The sequence below is a fragment of the Meriones unguiculatus genome (assembly GCF_030254825.1).
Source record: "Meriones unguiculatus strain TT.TT164.6M chromosome 13 unlocalized genomic scaffold, Bangor_MerUng_6.1 Chr13_unordered_Scaffold_34, whole genome shotgun sequence".
Taxonomy (NCBI): Eukaryota; Metazoa; Chordata; class Mammalia; order Rodentia; family Muridae; genus Meriones; species Meriones unguiculatus.
In genome coordinates this window covers 8817440-8842139 of record NW_026843646.1, presented here as the reverse complement: position 1 = coordinate 8842139, position 24700 = coordinate 8817440, and the positions used below count along the sequence as shown (strand labels likewise).

The following is a 24700-nucleotide window of genomic DNA, read 5'->3' as shown; positions in this document are numbered from 1 at the left end:
CTCCTGCAGTGGAAAAAAATGAAAGTAGGGTATCAGCAAATCTCTGTTGCAGAATATACCTGCATTGTCCTTGTCCAAAGATCCAGAGATTACAGAAAACTGGGTACTCTACCACCCTTTACAGATAGGGGCACATTCATCCTCTCTGAGGTCCAGAGATCACAAAAAACTAAGTAATCAATTACCTTTACAAATGTGCCCCTTTGAGGGGGGCTTTCCAGACCCTCTCTGCCCCACAGCTGTCCAAAGCATCAGCTCTAACCTTTCTGACCACACAGATTACACATTTTGTGTCGAGTCCTGAAAAAAGAAACTACACAAACACAGAGACAGACACACAGATACTGACAGAGTGCTCACTTACTGGCTGTTGTTCAGTTCCATGTGCTGGGGGTGCTTGGGAGACTTGGGGATCCAATATGAGAACCCATATGTTATGGCCAGATCTTAGGGTCACCAAAGATCATCAAGAGCCAGACGACATATGCAAGAGCAAAGAGTTTTATTTGGGCTTAATCTGGGTCTCTCCATCATTACCAACACAGTGAATCAGAGAGGAAAGCCCTGAGCAGCTGCATGGTGGTGTTTCGATTGGGGTTTTAGGAAGGACCAGGAAGTTCCAGTTTAACAGTTACAGGATAGGGTGGCATTCAGCAAGGGCAAGCTTTTTACAAAGTGATTGGATAGCTAACATAACTAACATTGAGTGTGCTATCTCTAAGCCTCAGAAATGTTATGTATTTTCTGTGTCATTGAATGTTCTACTACAAGGTTGGTAGGTGCTCAGCACAAATGCCCCACTTTGAGATGAGATACCTTTCCATCCTTGTGGTTATCCTCAGGCTGTTCCTTGGGTAGGAAATCTTATGACCTTGTTTTGCGAAATGGTGACCCATGGCCTAGTTCCTGCTGGCCTTATGGTAGAGTCACTATTCTGGTGACCTTTAGGTGACCTTTTTTAGTCATAGTTCCTGGTGATCTTTGGGGGTGTGAGGTAGGTTCTCTAAGTTCTAAATGATCCATTTGGATTTAGTGGGGGTTGTAAATGATACGTCCTATGTCAGAGAGCACTCCAATATTAAGCTGTGATATAGAAGATTAGAACTGATGATGTGAAGGATTTACTATTGCTGAGAAACGAGTGGTACTAGTTAGAATGTAGCTGAGGGAAGACTTCCTGTAAAACACTCCACAGATAAGTAGTATGCTAACCAGGCCTGTTAGAGATTAGGATCCTGGATTATCTAGAAATGTGGCAGGGTGAGGTTTTTTAATTTGTAATTTCCTAACATGTGTTTATTAATTCATGAATGCCAATGAAAACAGACCAGATTGGTGGCTGTACAATTTGGGTCAGGTAGCTTGATCTAGTGAATATTGAATTTCAATTTAAGGGACTGTCCTATGCCTATATGTACAATCCTCACTGACACAGTTCTTCAGTTCAACTTTGAGACACAGGCTATTGGCTAAAGCTGTGTCTGTCAGGTTACAGGTCTCAGCAGCTAATATTGGACACAGGGGCAACATCAAACAGTATCTTATTAATGGCTTTCCCTCTACCACAGAATGGCCTGTGTTTATCAAAGTCAGTATGCCTATGTGTTTTCTTCAACTAAGAGTTTAAGAGCACTGGCTGCTTTTCCAGAGGTCATGAGTTTAATTCCCAGCAACCACATGGTGGCTCACAACATCTATAATGAGATCTTCTGGTGTTCAAGTGTACATGCATGCAGAAAATTGCAAACATACTAAATAAATAAATCTTCAAAAAAGTCAGTTGTTGGTATTATTACATTTTATTTTGTTGATGCATCATTGCTCTAGTCTCCTATTAGTTAATATTCTCTGATAATCCCCAGTTATTAAGAATCTCATTCGTTTTTTCCTAGTGCTTTGATATTTGTTTTTGTTTAAAGCAATGTCTCCTATAGATCAGCCTTTCACATGTTATATAGTTTATACTTTATTTGAGCATTGAATGTTGCCCCTACTGCCCAATGCCTATAACATAGTCATGCAGCTCTTTTTAGGTGGGCTCTGATTGGTGAATGTCAAGTGAAAGAGACCAGTGAATGAATGTCCACTGAACACCCTGATTTTTGGGGGGGAGGTGGGCAATTACAAATAAAGAGGGACCTGTGTAAGAATTGAGTTCACTGACCTACTTTGAAGCTGGTGTATTCACAACACAGAAAGGGAGGGGGAGGAGGGAAGATGGCAATGAGTCAGGTAATCAATTTTAGATGGTCAATAAAAGTGAAAACTGTACATTTGGGGGGAATCATACACAAAGGGAATCTCTTGTGGATTAGTTGCTGAACTTGCTTTTGGAAACAGCAAAATTCTATAGTTGCACGAGTTCAAACAACACAGAAATTCTGGATAAACTGCTATGGTAGTGACTAACAGGCATGGTTTCCCCCACACACACCCTATTTGAAAATGCACAACCTGAGAGAAAAGTTGTGAGTAATACTTTGTGTGCTCTAATATATATTAGAATTCCCTGAAGAATATTGGACCATAAAGCCATTTTCAACTTTTAAAAATAATTTTTGAGAATATACTGAAATTGTTTCAACCTTCTTATTCTTCTCTACTCTTATGTCTCAATTGAATGGTTAAGGTGGCTTCTTAACAATCAAAGCAAATGTGGCTCTCAGGTTCTCCCAGCATCCTTCAGTCCTTATCTGTAACAAGGTATGGGTGTCAAACACAGATCTCTAGCCCAGGAGTTGAGCTACCCTCCTCCCAGCTGTCCTTCCTTATGTATTCTACCCGTTTTTGGTTACCTGGTATTTTTCATTTTTCATTTATCCTCCTGGCCTTTTGTTCTGGCTCTCCACTTCCCTCTCTCCTCTCATCTCACATAGCTCAGGGTCATGTCAACGTTAGACTGTCCCAGATGCCCCTGTGTCTGACTATGTTCACTCATCTATCTATAATAAACGCTCTACTCCAACATTCCTAGGTACAGCCATATCTTTTTTGTTTTATTTCTCATTTTCATTGAGCTCCCATTAACTACTTCTTGCTTTCAAATTCATGGCTATTTGTTTCTTTAATGGTTGTTACTGTTTGGCTTTGACTGAGGTTTGGCTGAAGGACTTCCCAACAATGAGGTAGAGATGACTGCACTGGACACTGATCATGTAATGGAATGTGCAACATAAATGATCTGTATCTTGGAAGATGAGCAGGTGCCCTGGGAAAGTGGAAGATTGTATTTTAAAAAATTTCCAAGATGAGGGTTTTGCAGGATATTTGATCCCAGTGTGATCCCTTAGATTGTGAACTGTAAAAACCTGTGCTTTGTTTGGTGTGGTTGAGCCCTAACACAAACCTTAATTCCAAGAACTTACAATTTATTGTAAACAGGTGATTGCAATATGGTTCCATCAGCCCTGGTACATACCTTTAATTCAAAAGCTCTCTGTGCACATGATATAAAATAATGTTAACCCTAGGTCAAGAGGCAAAGCAAGAAATGAGCTCACAGGGATTAAAAATTAAGTGGAACTTTCAGCTGAAATGTATTTAAGACAGAGTATAAAAGTGGAAGGAGTTTTAGCTTGGTAGCTTTGGGGATTTTTGAGCTTTGAGCTAGAAAGCCTTTGGCCTTGGATTATTTTGGCCTAGCCCCTCTGAGCTGTCATCTGAACTGGTGAGCTTTTGGAGCTTTTTCCTCTTAGATGTGAGGTTAATAGCAGGGTCAGATGGGTGCTTTCTCTGCCTCTCTGAACTAGCATGTTTTCTCCCCAGTATCTGGCTCCTGGATCTGTATTGGTAAAATAGAACAATTGAGATTTTCATTCTTTTATGACAACACGAGGGCTTTATGTGCCTATATGGGTTAAGGCAAAACTAGAATGTCTCAGCTATCTGCATCATTTGATATTTTCATCCAGTGGTAGAGGAGCTACTACTGTCCTGAGACTCAGCTCTGTTGTCCAAGCTAATGAGGGACTCTGGGCAGGCCTAGCAGTCAAAATCACCAGTGGGAATTAGTTTACAGGTTTGTTCTTGGATTTTCCTCTAATGTAGCTGTAGAGAGCTGTGAGTGGGAACATAGGCCATGCCATGGTGTGTGTGGGGCCATTGTTCCTAGGCTAGGCAGAGCAGGTCTGCTGCTGTCACAGCCTGACCTATTTTGACCAAGATGGACTGTGGTTCTGTTGTTCTCCATGTGGTGACCTGGGCAGAAACCCTTGGCCTCTGACGTTTCCTCACTATTGATTATCCAGGGAGAAGGGGATCCTACAGTCTGGGCAGTAGAAAGTTGTGGTGCTTATAATATCACTATCTACTGTGCACACACAGGCCTTGCTTTTAGTGTGCAGCAGATACATTGGAAAACTAAAGGTCTCATTTCTAGAAATGCTGAAATTATATTCCATACACGGTTTTGTGTAACAAATTCCACAAATAGTTTTGAAACTGGTAGAAAAGAGGTGGAAGAGGTCATCCTTCAGCAATACTTGATTACATTTTTTTTAAATCTTTCAACTACCACCAGGTACAATAGCATGATTTAGGGAAATTCAGTTCCAGGGCACAAAAGGATTTTCTGAGATGCAGAATTTTGTCAGGTGTGCCTGGTTTAGGTAAGTGGATATGGCAGATTTGATATCTTTTGACATAATCCATGCAGCAGGAAACAAATATTAAAATATTCTCCAACATTGTTTTGTGTGTGAGTGTTGGCAAGGGCTGGGCTGTGCCTGAACTCACAAGAGGACATGAGGGACTGCAAGCCATAGCCCATCTTTATGATCACCTCCATTTTCCAAGAGATTTCCAGAGCAAAAGGACTCTCTGGAAAGGAGATTAGTAGTAGCTGCAGGGTCATAAATATACAAGTTTAAGTGACATATTGAGTTTGTCTTCTGTGAGTCATGAAATCTGTGTTTATTTAATTTGTATTAAACAATCAAATGCACATTTTTTCCTATTAGAGTTTCCTTAGGTCTTTTCATATAAACTTGGCTATATTTTAGGCTTATGTTTTTGGCTTTTTATCTTATCCCCTCATTTTTTCACAAATACTGTACACATTCTTGATCATTGAAGTTTGTGGTAAGTATAGAAGTCATATCATGCTAGAAAATATATGATTAGTGGCAATAGAATCATCACTTATTTTTCTGTTTTTCTCTATTTCTTACCAGGTGGCCTTTCTGATATAAGATAGAGATTTTTGGATTCTCCTTTACCAAGTACATAAAGACCATTTGCACTTATGTCTGTAGAAGGCAGAAGAGACAACATGAAGGTGGGTGATACCACTTGGCCAGTTTACTCCTTTTTTTGGATATTTTCTTTTGGTGAGCTGTCATTTTTCTTCAGAATTTTCATTTGTCCAGTGGTCTCCATATGCCTGAGTTGGATGTTTTTATTTTCCTGGAAAGATAAAATAAAAACCCTGCCCCATCCTAATTCTGGGATGGTGTATTTCCTTTTCAGGTATATATCTAGGTTATATCTATATCTATATCTATATCTATATCTTTATCATCTATATCTATATCTATATCATCTATATCTGTATATATATATATATATATTTAGGTTATATCTTTTATAGGGCAAAATGGTTTTTGGAAAAAATATAATCTCAATTAAAGTTAGAAGTATTTTGAAACTTTACAATTAAATATACCTTCAAGTGTATTTATTTTTAGAAAACAAAGGACACTTTGAATTTCAGCCTGTCTTTTATAAGTAGCTTTTAAATGAAAGCACTGTAAATTCTATGCACCTGCCTCTGCCTTGCAGGTAGTATATAAAAGACATATGCCTCCCAAATGCTGGATAAAGTGTATAAAACACCCACACCCCATTCATTGTAATATCTAAATTTAGAAAACAACTAATTATTAAAGAACTGTATGTCTCTGCTAGGATTAAAGGCATGGTCTACCACAACTTTGTTCAAATATTTTATCTTCACTGCAAATTATTCCAACAAGATTGTACCCTTTAATTTTACTTAAAACATTTTAAATCTCTTACCTGTTTCTCATATGAAACAGCAAAAATAACCTTTTTATTTAAGAAGAAAACTTTAGTCTTTATAAGTTAGTTTGGACTGAATGACTAAACTTTCTGATGAATAGTTACCTCTGCTTATTCAGGATCTAATCAGTTTTGATGGTATCACATTTCTTTTCCTGTTGAAACAAATGCAAAACCTCTTCCCCAGTAAAACACATATCCTGGTTTCAATTCTGAGGTCAGAACATCTTTAAAATATACAAGCTGATTTAATTCAGGGTTTTTTTTCTCTTTTACCCAATGTCTCTTCAAAACTGTGTGTCCTGCTTAAGGACCACCTGAACATTCTGTGACTGTTCTTGATGATACCTTTTAACATTTTCCTCAGAAGTGTTCTATATTTTATGGTTTGTTTCTGAGACTGTAGGAATGTTAATCTGTGTTTTCCATTGCTGCAAAATATTACATCCTTTTAAATTCATTGATGTATTAGCTATATATGGATTTAATTTTTCTGTTTGTCTGTCTGTCCTTATACACTTGACCCATCTTGCACTTTCTTTTATTTGAGATAAAGTTCCAATCCCTAGAAGCAGAATGTTTACTTCTTGAAGAGGCCAATCAGATTTCAAGAGTTTGGTGAAATTATAATTACATTTTTCCTGTTTATACTAAACCTTCCATTTCAATGCCATTTATTTGTAATTTCAGCTTTGGTCTTGGATCATTTACAGCAGTTTGCCAGAATACTAGTTTTATGATCTCTTCTGAATTTTTTGTTTTATTTACTGAAGCATTTATATGTGTGATTACATACAGAGAAATGTTGCTTTTGGCAACAGACATTAAATCTTTTAAGTGTTTTGTGGATGAGTTTCTCTAAAGCTGACAGGGCATGATTGAATTGTATTTGATACTGGGGTCTGTGGGAGGCCCCCCTATGGCATTTCCCCATGACAACGGTTACCTTGCCTATATCTTGCTGATCTGCACATTCATTAGTTCACAGATGGCCTTTACCAGACCTTTTGCATATTCCAGAAGGCTGAGGCCTTCTTTTTGAACCATTTCTAGAAAAAACATTGGTTTGCCTTGTGTACAATCCATTGTCAACTGATCTTCCTACAGTTCTACCAGTGAAGATGCAGTTCAATTGTTTCTCACTGTCTACTCCTTTGGGTTATGCTTACTTATTTTTGTTCTAGAATATTAGGTGTGCTGTTAAGTTGCTAGTAAGAAACCCCTCTGAATTTTTTTTCTGTATGTATTTAGTGCTATGAACTGTCTTCTGGTCAACACTTCCATTGTGTACTATGAGTTTGATATGTTGTTTATTCATTTCATTAACTTCTAGAAAGTCTCTAATTTCTTTGTTTCATTCTTGGCCCATTTTTTATTCAGTAGAGAGTTGTTCAGTTTCCATGGGTTTGTAAGCTTTCTATTGTTTCTGTTATGGATGATGTGCTGCTTTAATCCACAATGATCTGATAGGATGCAGGAGGTTATTTCAAGTTTCTTTTCTCTTTTGAGACTTCCACTGTTCATCATCAATTTTGGAGAACAGTATATGAGTTGCTAAGAAGAGAATAATCTTTTGTGTTTGGGTGGAAAGTTCTGTAGATATAATTTGGGTATATTTAGTTTTGGATATTAGTTAGATGGAGCATTTCTCTGTTTAGTTTGGGATGGAAGACATGTCCAATGGTGAGAGTGATATATTGAAATCTTCTTCTATCAGTTTATGATGTGATGCAGGCTGCAGAAGTGTTTCTTTTATAACTTGGGTGTTATGTTTGGGGCCTAGATGTTAAGTATTAAAATGTTATCATCTTGCTGGATGATTTTTTTTGAATATGTATTGTCCTTTGCCATCTTTTGATTAGATTTTGTTTGAAGTCTGTTTTGTTTGACATTAAAATTGTTATACCAGCTTGATACTTCAGTACATGTATTTGAAATAACTCTTTCCATCCCTTTACCTTGAGATAATTTCTATCCTTGATGTGAAGCTGATTGTTGCAATTAGAAGGATAGATTTTGTATTATCATCCAATTTTGTGAGCCTGTGGCGTTTTATTGGTGAATTTGAGTTGATGTTATTAAGAAATATCAATGAACAGTGATTGTTATTCCTAGTATTTTGGTGGTGGTGGTAGTTTTAGCACCCTGTGTGGAACTATATTTATAGATACATGTTTAAATTTGACCCTTTCATGGAACATCTTATGTTTTCCATTTGCTAATTGAAAGCTTCTGGGCATAGTTAGTAATTTGTGTTGGCTTCTGTAGGTTTTTCGAGTCAGAAGCACCCTGTCTAAGCCCTTCAACATCTATCATTTTTATTGACAATACAGGATCAATTCCAATAGATCTGCATTTTTTTGTTTGTTTGTTGGTTGGTTGGTTTTTGTTTGTTTTGGTTTGTCTGATTGGTTGGTTAGTTTGGTTTGTTTGTTTGTTTTCATTTGCAGCCTTTCTTAGTCTTTCTTTGTTCTTCATGTTTAGTATTTTGATTATTCTGTGGTAAGAGGACTCTCGTTCTGGTCCAGTCTCTTTGGTATTTTTTATGCTTCTTGTGCCTTCATAGACATCTTCTTCTTTAGGTTAAGAATTTTTTTCTTGTATAATTTTGTTGAAAATATCTTATTTGATCTCATTCTTCTTCCTCTAATCTGATTATTAGCAGGTTTTCTCTTTTCAAAATGTTCCAGAGTTCCTGGATGTTTTGGGTAAGGGAATTTTTAGATTTACATTGTTTTTCACACATGTATCCATTTCTTTTCTTTTCTTTTTTTTCTGTTCTTTTTTGTTGTTGTTTGGTTTGGTTTGGTTTTCAGACACGGTTGCTTTTTATACCCTCGGTTGTCCTGGAATCACTGTGTATACCAGGCTGGCTTCACAACAATCCAGTTGCTTCTGCTTCCCTGAGTGCCAGTATTAAAGGAGTGTGCAAACACAACTGTCCTCCATTTCTTATATTTTGTATTCAGTGCCTAAATTTCTCTCCTTCATCTCTATTTTTTTTGTGTGAACCTTTCCTCTGTAGTTCCTTGGTGTAGTATTTAAAATTTTCATTTCCAGGATTTCCTAACTTTCTGCTTTAAAAAAAATTAAATTCTTTCTCTTTTTTTTCTTTTGAGGCTGGGATTCTCTGTCTAGTATTTGCTGTCCTGTACTTGCTTTTTAGAACAGGCCAGCCTCAAAGTCACAGAGATCTCTCTGCCTCTGCCTTCTCAAGTGCTGGGATTACAGGCATACACCACCATGGCCAGCTTGTTGGGTCTTTATTGATTCTATTTCCCTATTTTCAAAATGTGTTTCATTCAGTTGTTCTCCATTTAGCAGGGGCCTGGAGCTCAGCTTCCAGATAGAGATCATAGAGAATGGCACTTCCATTTCTCTCAGGGGCAGCTAGAACACTTTAGGGTGACACCTAGGCTACGGTTTGGAAAGAATTTTCTATGGACACTTACAGCTAGATAGCTCTTTTAGAATGAGATCACCAGTGTAAATTCAGGTGTTCCAGAGCCAATGGCAATACCAAAATGTTACCATTCTTGGTTAAGCTGCTGTGCTAAGCACCTCAGTGGTACAGGTGAAAGTCCATGCCTGGTTTCCTTGCAACCAAGACACAGGCCTGGTGAGACTCAGACCCAGTGGGCCAGAGAGCAGGCCTAGAGGGCGATAAATGATGACTTTCTGGGGCCATGATGGAAGGCTGATGGTATCAAGTGGCATACAACCAGCCAGCATGCATGCACCCCAGCATGTTTATTTGAAGTCAGGGATTTATAAACCTTGGGAAGAGGGAAGGATTTTGAGGATGAATGTCTGATTTGCTGGGCTCTATGGGGTCAAGGATACTTGGCTTACATATAGTTCTACCATGCTTCATTTTCCATGCAGTAGCATGGTCCTATTGCAAGAAGGAGAACAGAGTACCTAAGTATATGTGTACCTATATATGTGGTGGGGAGAAATCTCTGAGTACAGTCGAAAGTCACTGCTCAAAACTAAGATCCTCATCAGGGTGATCCATTTCTATGAATTTCCAGATGCATGTTGGAGCTGTTTCCTTCACAGGAAGGGGTGTGGCTAATAATATGCCTTGAGGGCTATGTGAGGCTCTTTATAAGACCTGGGGTCATAGAGATCAGGAGGCAGATTTTTAGGCCCTTCACTAAGAAGTGACAGTTCACCATCATGGAGTGCAAATAAATGGCTATCCAGAGATGTCAGACTTTACCCAAATCTAGCAAAATCTCACTTTGTTGTTTCATGGCTTAATTTAAGGAATTTATTGATTTCCTCCAATAGTTTGATTGTTTTGTCTGGATTGACTTATGGAATACATTCACACCACATACCAAAGCATATCCTGAATATACAAACATAGCTGAAAGCACAAGAAAGAGATCTTAAAACAAACTACATGAAGATTATTTTGGTCATTTAAGCAATTAATGCAATAGGAGGTGTTTAAGTGTATAATACAAACACACTATTCCTTTAAAAGTCTGCTTTCTTCAACTTGGTTTTTAAAAGTTTATATTTTCTTACACTGGTGCAGACATATATCCAATCATCAGCCATAGAAAACAATATGGTTTCCAACTGATCCTAACAGATATAATTTTCTTTCTCATAAGAGTATGAAATAATTTTAGTCATCAACATTATTTTTTAATGTTGAAACATTTGTATGCTTTAATGGAATCTCTTCAATTGCAATATCCCTCTACCTCCAATGCATTTTTTATTGTTGCCAAAGGAAATAATCAGAATGCTCAAGTTGAGTGCTGGTCAGTGTCTTCTTTGATTTTGATTTTGAGTATAATCCTGTTGTATTTGCTTATAAGACTGTGTTATATTTATAGGCCTATCTTTGTGTTTCCTTTTGTCAAGGGTGCTATGTATACTGTATGATTTGATTAGTTATAATCTACCTATATTCTCTTGAAAGTGATAGACCACATATTTTTGCCTTCTGAAATTTTATTATGTTATAATTCCTTGATTTTTTGTTTATTTGGAAACTTGATTTAGAGAAACAGTTTTACTTTTCTCTTCTTGATCCTACAGGCTTGCCTCTCCTCATTTCTTGGTATATCTGTGTTTTCAAGTTGTAGCAATAATCAATGTCTTGGTTTTTGCTACTTAAGTGATTGATAGAGTTAACACATTGTTTTGGGGTTTTTAAAACTTTCTCATATATTATCTTTGTGTCCTAATTTGCTTCAGTTGCCAACATTTCAAAGCCTACAGGCATTGGAGAGAGCCTCAGTTAAGGGCATGCCCTCATCAGAGAAGCTCTATCTGTGAGAGATTGTGTTGATGGATGATTGATGTAGGAAGGCTCTTCCACTGAGAGATGCAATATCCCTAAGTAAGTGGGCCTGGGCCGCATAACAACTACCTGAGCATGAGACAGAGGTGAAGGAAGAGACCAACCCAGGAAACATTTGCCCATCGCTTTTGCCTTAATTTTCTTCAAGCTTGACTTTCTATGCTAAGCTCCCAAAATGGTGGACTGTGATATGACAGTACCAAACTAATCAAGTAAACCCATTCATGACCTGAGATGCTTTTGGTTAGGGGATTTAGTCACAGCAACAAAGCAAAAAATTAAAAAAAAATACATGCAAAGAGTGATTTAGCTGCTGCACAGAATCTTGGAATGTTCTCTTTTTAAGAAATATGGAAAAACATCAGGATTTAAGATGGCAAAAGCTTTAGAAAGCTTTTGTATACAGAGCTTCATCAACTGTTCTGGTAGGACCTGGTAGATCAGAGTGTTGAGAGTAATGCAGATAGAGGAAGTCCAGGTCATAGGATTTCAGTGGACAATAGACTCCATGGAAAATTAAGCTAGAGGTCATTTGTGTGATATTTTGACTGAAAAATCATACTTATTCTGCCCATGCCCTGAGCAACTGAGTAAGGCAGAATTAAAAAATAATGGGTTGGATTTATTACTTGGAATACTAAATCTGTTGAATGGTTATTGTTAGTGAGACATTCAGGACCACAGTGAAAGAAAGAGACAAGTGGAGCAGAAATAAAGGTAGTTTTTTGTTTGTTGAGAAAAGCATCACTGGGTAGTTTCAGATGGCAGTCACATGCTGAAACAGAGACAGTAATTTTCAAGGAGATTATCACCATCAAAGAGAAGATCCTAGCTCTGGATTTGAAGCCTAAGATGGTGTCCATACAGTAATGCTCCCCACTGCTAATTCTTATGTTAATGGAAGGGGTAGGCAAAGTGATTCCTAGTGCCAGAAAGGAACTTCATATAAAACCTGCTCCAAAAGTGGTCCAAGTGTGGCATGGTCCATCCCAATTTGTCCACCCCAATGTAGAATCCAACTTAACTTGACAGGTTCACCCATGTTGTGCTGGTTCTAAAAATAAGAAAAATGCAAAATTTAAAGTAATAGATTCTTTCTTTGTAGCTTCAGTTCAGCACAGTGCCAGCCATCTGTGTTTGGCAGAGTCAGATCCCCAGTGAAGATAATATAAAGGTTCATTGCATGAAGTAGTGAGGGTGAAGCCTGAGTTGCATCTTGACACTACAAGTTGTTCAGATACCTAAGTTAGGAGACACCTACCATATAGTGCTGCCTATAGGGAGTGGAAGTAAGCAATCTTGGGGATGTGTGAGATGTTTCAGGGACAGGACCATCTAAGACTTTTGAAACAGCATCAGGATTTGTTGTTTTCCTTGCTGATCTTCTTTCTTTGGTCCAGTCTTCCTTCAATATGTACACATTCCTCTCTACAAGAATGGGAAAGGGGTATTCTGTGCATCTATGTTGGAATGATGTAAATTGCTTGTGATGTTACAAGATGTGGCACCCAAGAGATTCTCTTGTGTGTCAGAAGAGACTGTGAACATTTGAACACTGTATGAGCTATTACAGAATTTTAGGATCATTGAAGTTAGACTACATTTTCCTTATGGGATGACAATAAGCCTATAGTGAATTTGGTCAAAACTTATTTGATTGAATCAAAAAAACTTCCAGAGAAGTTCATTTTTCTGTTTTTGAATCTGAAGAAAAAGTTTCTTTGTATCCTTGGCTGTCCTGAAAGTTTGTATATAGACCAAAAAGGTTATGAACTTACAGATAAAACTCCACAGTCTAGTGTTGGGCTTAAATTTGGTCCAACATGCCTGGCATCAACATCAACAATGGCTGCTGAGCCTGGAATGTAGCATATTGGTTTTTTTTTTAATTTTTTTGTTTTATTTTGTATATGTAAGCATAGGTTATTTTGCTACATCTGAGCAGGGGTCTGGTTCCTCTTCATGAATGGTCTTTTGTGGGTGCATCAATCTCTGCAAGTCCCATGGGCCCAGATTTGTTGTCCTTGTTGCTCTTCTTATGGAGTTCCTGCCAGCTCTGGGTCTTTCTAATTTCTATCCCCTACTCTTTCCTATGATTCTTTGTGCTCTACCCAAAGTTTGGCTGTGAGTCTTAGCATCTGCTTTGAACCCCCGCTGGATAGAGTCTTTTGGAGGATATGTCTGTTAGGCTCTCATCCTGTTCCCTCTCCTCAGTCACTTCTGGTGTTGATTCTATTTGTCCTTTTGAATAAGAATTGACCATCCTCCATAGGGTCCTCCTTTTTATTTAGCTCCTTTAGGTCTGCAGATTGTAGTATGTTTATCCTATAGTATGGCCATTATCCACTTACAAATGAGTGTATACTGTGCATGTCTTTCTGGTTTTGGAATAACTCACTTAGGATGATCATTTCTAGTTCCATCACTTGCCTGAAAATTTCATGGTTTCCTTTTTTCTTTTTTAAATACCCGAGTAGCATTCCACTGTGTAAATGTACCACAATTTCTGTAAAACAATGGTTCATTTGAGAGACATGTAGTTTGTTTTCCTATTCTGGCTATTATGAATATAGATGCTATGAACATAGTTGAGCAAATATCTTTGTTGAATGATGGAGCATCTTTTTGATATATGCCCAGGAATGGTAGAGCTGGGTCTTGAAGTAACACTATTTCCAATTGTCTGATAAAGCATCAGATTGATTTCTAAAGTGGTTGTATAAGTTTGCACTCCCACCAGCAATGGAGGAGTATTCCTCTTTCTCCACATTCTCACTAGCTTGCTATCACTTCAGGTTTTGACCTTAGCCATGATGGGTTTAAGATGGAATGTCATTTGCATTTCCATTATGACTACAAATATTGAGCATTTAATGTCCACCATTTGATATTCCTCTGTGGAGAATTCTCTGTTTAGTTCTGTACCCCAGTTTTAAAGTGGATTATTTGGATTGTTAGAGTTTAATTTCTTGAACTCTTTATATATCTTGTTTATTAGCCCTCTCTGTTGTATGTAGGGTTGGTGAAGATCTTTTGTCAGGCTGTAGGCTGTCATTTTGTTCTATTGACAGAGTTCTTTGCTTCATAGAAGCTTTTTGTTTCACGAGATCCTATTCATTAATTCTTGATCTTAGAGCAAGTGTTCTTGGTGTTCTATTGAGGAAATTACCTTCTATGCCAATGACATCAAAGATCTTTCCCACTTTTTCTTCTAAGAGATTTGATGTATCTGGTTTTATGTTGAGGTCTTCGAACAACTTGGACTGCAGTTTAGTGCAGGGTGATAAATATGGATCTATTTTCATTTTTCCAGATGTAGACATCCAGTTAGACCAGCACCATTTGTTGAAGATGCTGTCCTTTTTCCATTGCATGGCTTTGGCTTCTTTGTAAAAAATCAAGTGTCTAAAGGTGTATGGGTTTATTTATGGGTTTTCACTTCAATTCCATTGACCCACCATTCTGTTTTTATTCCAGTACCATGCAGTTTCTATTACTATTTATAATAGAGCTTGAGATCATGGATGGTTATACCTACTGAAGATCTCCTATTGTACAGGATTGTTTTAGCTATTCTGGCTTGTTTATTTTTCCATATGAAGCTGAGAATTGTTTTTTCAAGTTTCTTAAGGAATTGTGTTGATATTTTGATGGGAATATCATTGAATCTGTAGATTGTTTTTGATAGGATGGCAATTTTTACTATGTTGATCCTACTAATCCATGAGCATGAGAGATATTTCTATCTTCTGGTATCTTTTTCAGTTTCTTTCTTCACAGACTTGAAGTTGTTTTGTTTTGTTTTGTTTTTCATATAGGTTTTTCACTGGCTTGTTGAGGATAACATCAAAATATATATTTTTTTCCTGGCTATTGTGAAGGGTGTTATTTTCCTAATTCTTTATCAGTCCATTTGTCTTTTGTAAATGCTACTGATTTTTTTCTGAGTTAACTTTATATCCAGCCACTTTGCTGAAGTGTTTTTCAACTGTAGGAGTTCCCTACAGTAGAATTTTTGGGGTCATTTTTGTATACTGTCATATCATCTGTGAATAGTGATATTTGATTTCTTCCTTAACAATTTGTGTCCCCCTGATCTCCTTTAGTTGTCTTATTGTCCTAGATAGGACTTTGAGTACTGTATTGAAGAGATTGAGAGAGAGTGTGTAGCCCTGTCTTGTCCCCGAGTTCAGTGGAATTGATTTAACTTTCTTTTCATTTAGTTTGATGTTAGCTATGGGGTTTCTTTACACTGTCTTTACTATTTTTAGGTATGTGCCTTTGTCCCCAGTCTCTCCACGACTTTAAACAAGAGTAACTGTTGGATATTGTCAAATATTTTTTCACCATCTAAGAAAATGATCCTCTGTTGTTGTTGTTTTTTTTTTCAATTTGTTTATATGGTGGATTACATTGATGGATTCCATATACTTAAAGTCTATTTTATTAGACATTAGAATGACTACTCCTGCATGTTTCTTGGGTCCATTTGCTTGGACCCTCCTTCCAGCTCTTTACTCTCAGGCAATGTCTATCTTTGTGACTTAGATGTGTTTCTTGTATGCAACAGATTGTTGGGTCTTGTTTACATATCCATTCTGTTAGTCTGTGTCTTTATTGGAGTGTTAAGTCCATTGATGTTGAGGGAAATTAATGACCAGTGGCTGTTAGATCCTTTTATTTTGATGTTGCTTGTGGTAGTGTGTTTGTGTGCTTGGTTACTTTTAGTTTTGCTGGAGTTACATTATTTATTTCCTGTGTTTTCCTGAATGTAGTTAGCTTTCCTGGGTTGTAGTTTTCCTTCTAGGAGCTTCTGTACCTCTGGATTTGTGGGTAGGTATTGTTTAAATTTGTTTTTGTCATTAAATATATTGTTTGCTCCATCTATGATGACTGAGACTTTTGCTGGGTATAGTAGCCTGGGTGGTCATCTGTGTTCTCTTAGGGTCTGCATGATATCTGTTCAGGCCCTTCTGGCTTTCATAGTCTCTGTTGAGAAATCAGGTGTGATTCTAATGGGTTTGCCATTATATGTTACTTGGCCTTTTTCCTTTGCAGCTTTTAGTATTTTTTCTTTGTTCTGTATACTTACTGTTTATTATGTGGTGGGAGGATTTTCTATTCTGGTCTAACTTATTGGGTGTTCTGTAGGCCTCTTATATTCTTATAGACTGCTCTTTTAAGTTGGGGAAATTTTCTTCAATGATTTTGTTAAAAATATTTTCTGGGCCTTGGAGGAGGGAATCTTCTTTTTCCTCTATTCCTATTATTTTTAGGTTTTGCTTTTCATGTTGTCTTGGATGGTCTATGTCAGGAATTTTTTAGATTTAACATTTTCTTTGATAGCTACATCTATTTCTTCCATTGTGTCTTCCACACCTGAGATTCTTTCTTCCCTCTCATAGTCTACTCATTATCCTTAACTCTGTAGTTCCTGTTTTCTTCCCTAAGTTCTTTCTCTCCACAATCTCCTCCATTTGTGTTTTCTTTAATTTTTCCAATTCTATCATCAGAACTTGAGCCATTTTATTGATTTCCTTCACCTTTCTGACTATTTTCCTTCAATCCCTTCAGCTGTTTGTTTGAACAATCCTCTGTTTCTTTAATTTCTTTCAGTGATTTAAGTATTTCCTCTCTAAAGGCCACAAATTGTTTGGCTGAAACTTCCTGTATTTCTTTAAGGATGGCCACAATCTCTTTGTATTTATCTTCTTCTATTTCTTTGCAGATGGCAATATTCTGTTTGACTTTATCTTCATCTAGGTCTTTATGAAGTTTATTTGTTTCCTCTATTATCCTGTTCATAAGCACAGATGTAAGGTCATCTTCCTGAATTTCATTTACGCTGGGTTATCCAGGGCTGCTTGCTCCTGGATAACTTGTTCTAGGGATGCCATATTGCTCTGTCTTTTGTTGGTTGAGCTTTTATGCTAGCCTCTACCTATTAGGCTATCTTAGGTGTGGGGGGTTAGTTTCTGGTACTTCCTGGGATCCTGTGGTGGGTTGAATCACCTCGGCAGGAAGATGATTTTTTTCCCAAAGGCGCTCTCCTTCGTTTTTTAGGTATGGACACTGAATGGCAGGTGTTTTTCAGGAATTGCCACAGCTCATTTCAGGCATGCAGACCTGAGTAGTAATTGTGGCCTTTGTTAGTAAGGGGGGCTATCCTCTCATCCAGAGAAGTCCTGGAGACAGCTGCCCTTCTGGTGGGTTTCTTGCTGTAAATTTAGTGAGCTGCTGCTGTAACCTGGGTGCCTTGTGGTTTGGTCAGTTTAGTTAGGGAAAACTCGTTGTCCCTTGGAGGTGTATTTGGGGGTTGATCTTAGGGAACCCAGGCTTCTGGAGGTCTGAGTTTGGGGCTCTCTGCCCCAGTACCCAAGTGGTAATCAGTGGCAGGTAAGCACCACTTTCATGTGTGCAGCAGGAGGCTAGAGTCTGGAGCCTGTGGATAACCAGAAACTTTTCTGGAGCTAGAAAAGTTTATGGCCCTGAGGTAGGGCCAGATATTTTCCCCCACCTTTGGGTTTTCTCCCTACAGGAAGTCCCAGTCTGTACTGTTCAGGGGGGGGGGCATGTAGAGTGCATAGGCACTCGCTTGTGATTTGTTCCTCCAAGCGGGTGAGTGGAAGGAACCTGAGAACTTTTTTTGAGAACATTCCTGTGTGTGATGGTGGTAGTGGTGGTGGGGGTCATCTGAGTGCTCTAAGCTGGGACCTGCTGTTTCCCTCTTTGTGAGGTTTTCTTCCGACAGGGAAACACAGCCTCTAGTGCCCTGGGGCACACAGTTCTGTCTGTGACAGAGGGTCAGGTGCACAGAGCTGGCAGCTGGAGCCCTACTCAGGGCTGGCTGCTGTGCACCCTCAAGTCTACAGGACCTTTTCCAGGGATAGACTGGTTGACCTGAGGTCAGACCCGCTTGCTTCCTTCCCTGTGGGGTTTTCTCGAGACTGGGACTCCCAGTCTCTGGTACCCCAGGGTGCACAGTTCAGCCTGGGAAGTTGATCAGGACATGTGGGCATGTGGCTCTGGTCTAGTGACCCAGTGCCTGTGTGACCCGGGTTCTTGCTGGGTGACCTGAGAGTAGACCCGACTGATTCCCACACTGTGGTGTTTCCTCTGACCTGGGAAACACAATCACTGTTGTTTTAGGGTCCAGAGTTCAGTCTCTTAGGCACCGTACTAAGATTGCTGCCCTGCTTCTCAGACAGTGTCATCCCGGTGCCACCATCTTGGATTACCTTCTTCCTCATCTCTTTCAATTAATGGTTGTTGAAAGTCTATTTTATTAAATATTAGAATGGTTACTCGTGCTTGTTTCTTGGGTCTATTTGCTTGAAAACCTTATTCCTGCTAAAACAGCCCAGGAAATTTTCACAGGATTAGCTGAGTGCTCTGAGGTTGAACCCAATTGCTTTTCTCATCATTGGGGTTCATCTCACCTGGTAAATACAGTCAGTTGTGTTTGGAGGCCCACAGTTCCAACTATTGGTCACTGTGCAGTCTCTGTTACCCTGCTGATCAGACACAGTGTGTGTTCAGCCCTTCCAGCTGGGATCTGTTTTTAATTTTTACTGAATATGAGTATTTTGATTGTATGCATGAATATGCACCTCTTGTGTGCCTGATCTTCAGTATAGTCTGAAGATGTGTTCAGAACTCATGAACTGATAGTAGTGGGGTCCAGGTAAACAATGACAATTGAGCCCACTTATTTGGAAGAGTAGCAAGAGCTCCTCACTGCTGAGCCATCTCTTCTACCTTATGTTGCTTATTTATGATCAGCATTGACATTGCTAATATTTTCATTTTTCTATTTTTAGCTGTTTAAACATGCATTCCCTTTTAGTAAGATGTTATTAGAGTTACAGTTTATGCTGGGGCAGTGCAGATTTCTGGAAAAGGAATGCACAACTGGAGTGAATGTATAACTTTTTGTAGAAGCTTCAGTAAAGACCTCTGAGTTCTTTCAATCTTTTATGTTTGTTTGATTGACTTTTAGGGGAGGCTCTGTCTTACTATATAGGTCTAGCTGTCTTGGAACTCTTTGCATAGATCATGCTGGCATCCAATTCAATAAGATACACCTGTCTCTGCCTCCTGAGTGACAGAATCAAGGCATAACAGAATACACCCAGCTTGTCCATGATTTTTGTACTTAGTAACTGTTCATAAATTTCTCTGATGTGTACTTAGTACTGCTCATCTCTTAATTTCTCTGTGTGTCTCTGTCTCTCTCTTTCTATTTCGCTCTCTTCTCTCTGTCTTTGTCCACATTAATTAGAATGACTATTCAAAAGCTATATCCTATTCAAAAAAGTTCGGATATGACATATTTAAACTTCATTATTCAGTTTTCTTCTAAAATGACTTAGTGATAACATTAACACTATGTTTTAATAGAAAAGTTTTAATCTTTATTTTTAAACTATAGACTATACATGATTTAGAACGGAGAATATACAAAACAATGAACAAAGAATAATCATGTGTTCTATGCCTTTTCTTTTGTCTGGGAACTCAGAAATATGATGTTATCAGCTATGATTATTGTTGCTTGCCACCCATATTATTTTTATCCATCTATTCACTGTAGTACAATTTCCCTTCCACAAATATATGAGCCCATATTTTCATATACTGGTATGCCACATCTCTGATCCTTAGTCAAAACATGATATCCAGTGCCATGTTGTCTTCTGACTGACACCACCCATCTGTTCACTGTCACCTGATAGCCACATATCATTTGTTGCTAGATAAAATATCATGACTGTGTTTTTTCCTTCCACCTGTCTCATGAAAGTGTCCTGACCTACTCACCCAAGTAACTGAAGACAATTCATAGATCACTCAAGAACCCAACTAATGGCTACTTCATATGCATGTCTTACAATTTAATACAAAACCTTTAACACAGGTTTTCAAAGCAAGCCTTTTATTTCCTTTACAATCTAACCTTTAGGCTTTTTCTTCTCCCATCCTTCACCTGATGCACAGCACCCAACTGTCTAACACTATTACTTCTGTGTGAGAAAATAAATGGAAGAAACACTAGAATTATATAATTATATTGCCAATGAAGTATAAATTTATATTGTTGCCAGTCTTTCTTTTGTACAAATGTATGGTATATTTTAGAATTCAGTGACCTTTGATGATGTGCATGTGAAATTCAGCCAAGAAGAGTGGGCTTGGCTGGAACCTTCCCAGAAGCAACTCTACAAAGATGTGATGTTAGAGACCTGTGAAAACCTCACAGCTATAGGTAAGACTGCATTTTTTCTTTCACTTTTAAAATAAAGAGACAACTCTTACTTTGTTATTGATCCTCTTCTGTAATTCCAATTTTGAATGAAGAGGAATGAGGTGAATAAATCAGGCATGGTTCTAAGGGTCACAGAAGATAGTGATTTAAGTTTTTCCTTAATAATAACATAATATTTCCAATAATATATATTTTGTGGTACTATATTTTAGGCTACAATTGGGATGACCACAATATTGAAGACCATTTTCAAATTTTTACAAGTAATAAAAGGTAACTTTATGTGCATGTTGATACAGATATGAATCTTAAATTTTAATGAGTCCTGGAAGTTTGCTGTTTTTTTGTTTGTTTGTTTGTTTGTTGGCTGCTTTTTATTTTCTGTTTTTGAAATAGTTTTTTTTTTTCTGGGTATCTGTGACTTTCTTAGACTTGCTTGTTAGACCAGCCTGACCTCAAAATCACACAGATCAGCCTGCTTTTGCATCCACAAGTGCTGGGATTAAATGCATATACCAGCACACATGGCTGTGTCCTGGAAGTTTTAAAGAAAAGCAACAGTGTAAAAACAGCACTGTGTTAAGTGTACTGATGATCATTAAAATCTCACAATTCCATGTACTTCAATGTCAGGTATCTGATTTGTGTTTTCAAAGCACTCCCCTAAAATAGAAAAAAATAAAATAATGTTGTATCAGAAAATACCATTTGAATATTATGGATGTTACAGCTACTGAGTTGAACTGCCAATCTGTTTAGTCTCATTCTATCTACTCAGATATTGCAAGAGGTATACACATTGAGTAAGTGACCAGTATGTGTCCAAAACCTTCTAATAAGCAAATATTTCATAGTACAACCAGTGTTACTCATTTTCATGTAGTAACATTGTAAAGTTTAGTGAAAAGAGCAGCTTATGAGAGTCAAGAATATTGTTGTAGAGAAACCTTAATCCCTATATGACATGTGTATGATGAACAAAATCAAACTGTTAATTCAATGTTGGGATATTTTATTATTCTTGTAATTTAAATTGATATGTCACAATGTTTCTAAGACACATGAACATAGGGATATTGAAGGAAGCCGTGTACCTGTCTTTCTCCAAGAACAATTGATTTTGTAGCAGTACCCACTTTGAGATTTTCAGAATGTGATAAATGGTTACTGTTAATTGGTTTTGCCACTTCACTGAAAATTCATCAGCAAACTCATACTGCTGAAAATACCCATGAATACTAGGAATTTGGAACTTCTTCTGCTTGTCCTGACTCACTTTGTTAATGAAATATCATTCATATACTACAAAAAATTTTGAATGGGATTGCTGTGCTAAAATTCTGAATTCTTACAATACTCTTCATATATTTGAGTAAAGCTCTCATAGAAAAATTATGCTATAAATTTGAATCACATGACAAATGCTCTTACTATCACAGGGATATTCAAAAATATCCATAATGAAGAATACCATGAATGTAAATGAAATGATAAAACTTTAAAATTGTATTCTTTTTTACCATTAGACTGAATTATAAAATTAATTCATATAGATAATTATATTTATTAGTGTATTGAAATGACTCTGGGAAATCTTTCATATGTTCTAATTATCTTTGCAGGCATGAAAGCAGTCATACTGGAGAGAAACCCTTCAAATGCAATCTATGTGGTAAATCCTTCGCCTATACCACTGTTCTCATACAGTATAAAAGAACACACACAGAAGAGAAGCCTTACAAATGTAACCAGTGTGGAAAAGCCTTTGCACGAAACAGTACTCTCTTAAGCCATAAAAGAACACACACTGGAGAGAAACCTTATGAATGTAACCAGTGTGGTAAAGCCTTTGTACAAAACAGTGCTCTCATAATCCATAAAAGAACACACACTGGAGAGAAACCTTATGAATGTAACCAGTGTGGTAAAGCCTTTGCACAAAACAGTAATCTCATATGGCATAAAAGAACACACACTGGAGAGAAATCTTATGAATGTAACCGGTGTGGTAAAGCCTTTGTACAAAACAGTGCTCTCATAAGCCATAAAAGAACACACACTGGAGAGAAACCTTATGAATGTAACCAGTGTGGTAAAGCCTTTGCAGAAAACAGTCATCTCAAAAGCCATAGAAGAACACACACTGGAGAGAAACCTTATGAATGTAACCAGTGTGGTAAAGCCTTTGCAGAAAACAGTAATCTCATATGGCATAAAAGAACACATACTGGAAAGAAACCTTATAAATATACTCAACATGATAAAGCCCTTGCACAGCAGAGTAGTCTCTGAAAACATGAAAAAACACACAGTGGAGAGAACCCTTGTGAGGGTAATTAGTGTGATAAAGCCTTTGCATGTAACAGTCATCTCCTAAGACAACAACACATTCTAGAAGGAAACCATATGAATTCAACTATGTGGTAAAGCGTTTGCACATAACATCTCCTAATACATAAAGGAACACATACTGGAAAGATGTCTGACTGTAACCAATGTGAAAACTTTTGGACTTCAGAATAATCTCCACATTCATGAAAAAATCCTAATGTACAGAAAGCCTATGAGTGTTTTTGACATGGTGAAACCATTTCACATTTGTATAATCTTCATCATCATGAAAGGATTCATAATGGAGGAAAAATTTATGAATGTGTTTAAATGCTGAGGACTTGCACAAATCTAGAGTCATCATTATCATAAAAGTATCTTTACTGGACAGGAATTATGTGAGTATAAGCAATGTGGAAAGGCCTTTGTGTACTTTGGTCCACTGAAATCCAACAGAACTGTAAAACTAGCTCAATGGAAATGACCTCCCTTTTCTAAAGGGGAAATGGAATAGGGGGAATAGGAATGGAGGGTAGTACTGGGGGAGAGAAGGAAGGGGGACTACGATTGGAATTTAAAGTAAATAAACTTATTTTTAAAAAGAATACAATGAATGGTGAATATCAATTATATGCAACAGTATTATATAATAAGGTGTTTATGGAAGACTTATTGATAATCCTGATTCTCAACATTTACTATTTTCAATTGCCTCACTTTAGACAAGAAAAGTTCAGTCCAGTGGATGAATATGTAGGGAATGGTGAACTAACACCAGCCAGGAAGTTCTCTGAGAGTATGAAAACAGTGGTAGCCTGTAGAAGTTTTTTTGTGTACACATATCTATTGTTCCAGTGGTACTACTGAAAAACATCACAACCCACACTGAATTTTGAGATATGAGGGAGAAGGCTTTCTTTTCCATGTATGACCCTGCTTCTGGCCTAGATGTGTAACCATGTCAAGGGTGAGTTTTCTCTGCCTGACTTCATCTAGATTGTGTCTTTAGACAATTGACACCACCAATCAAATTTGATAGATGGCCTTTGACACAGATCCCTGATAACTCTTTCCTCCCTTCAAATATAGGATAATTTAGTTCTGTGTTCTTGTTCTTCTTATTCATATACTAGGAATGTGCTGTTTAATGCAAATCGAGCATCCTTGAATTGCCTAGTATTTTTTTCCCCAATGGGCCTCATTTATTTATTTATTTATTTATTTATTTATTTATTTATTTTTATTTATCAGTTACATTTTATTAACTCTGTATCCCAGCTGTGTCCCGATCCCTCATTCCCTCCCAGTCCTCCCTCCCTCCCCCATCTCCACCGTGCCTCTTTCCAAGTCCACTGATGGGGGGGCCTCCTCCCCATTCATCTGATCCTGTTTTATCAGGTATCTTCAGGACTGGCTGCAAAGCTCTCCTCTGTGGCCTAACAGGACTGCTCCTCCCTTCGGGGGTGGGGAGACCAAAGAATTGCCTAGTATTAAACAGTTATCTATACCTATAATGGAGCAATGCATGTGCTCCCCCAGGGATATAAGCCTCTGTTTTCTGTTTTCATCTTCTGCCCCTCCTGCCTTCCTGGGCTGGTGGGAAACAGCCCTCTAGGAAGCAAGAAAATCACATTCTCTGAAATGCCTGTGATAAAATGTTTCACACTTCATAGGATTTCAAATTTCACATGTTTCTGGATGTGAAATGGTCAATCACACATTGTCTTGGGGTGGGACTCTTTAAAATGAGTTATACTTAG

At 37.7% G+C, this 24700-nt stretch overlaps 1 pseudogene; it reads left to right on the top strand.

Moving 5' to 3' along the window:
- LOC132650871 (zinc finger protein 431-like) overlaps positions 1–22838 on the top strand; it is a 53734-nt pseudogene extending 30896 nt beyond the window's left edge.
- Positions 22839–24700: the final 1862 nt, after the last annotated feature.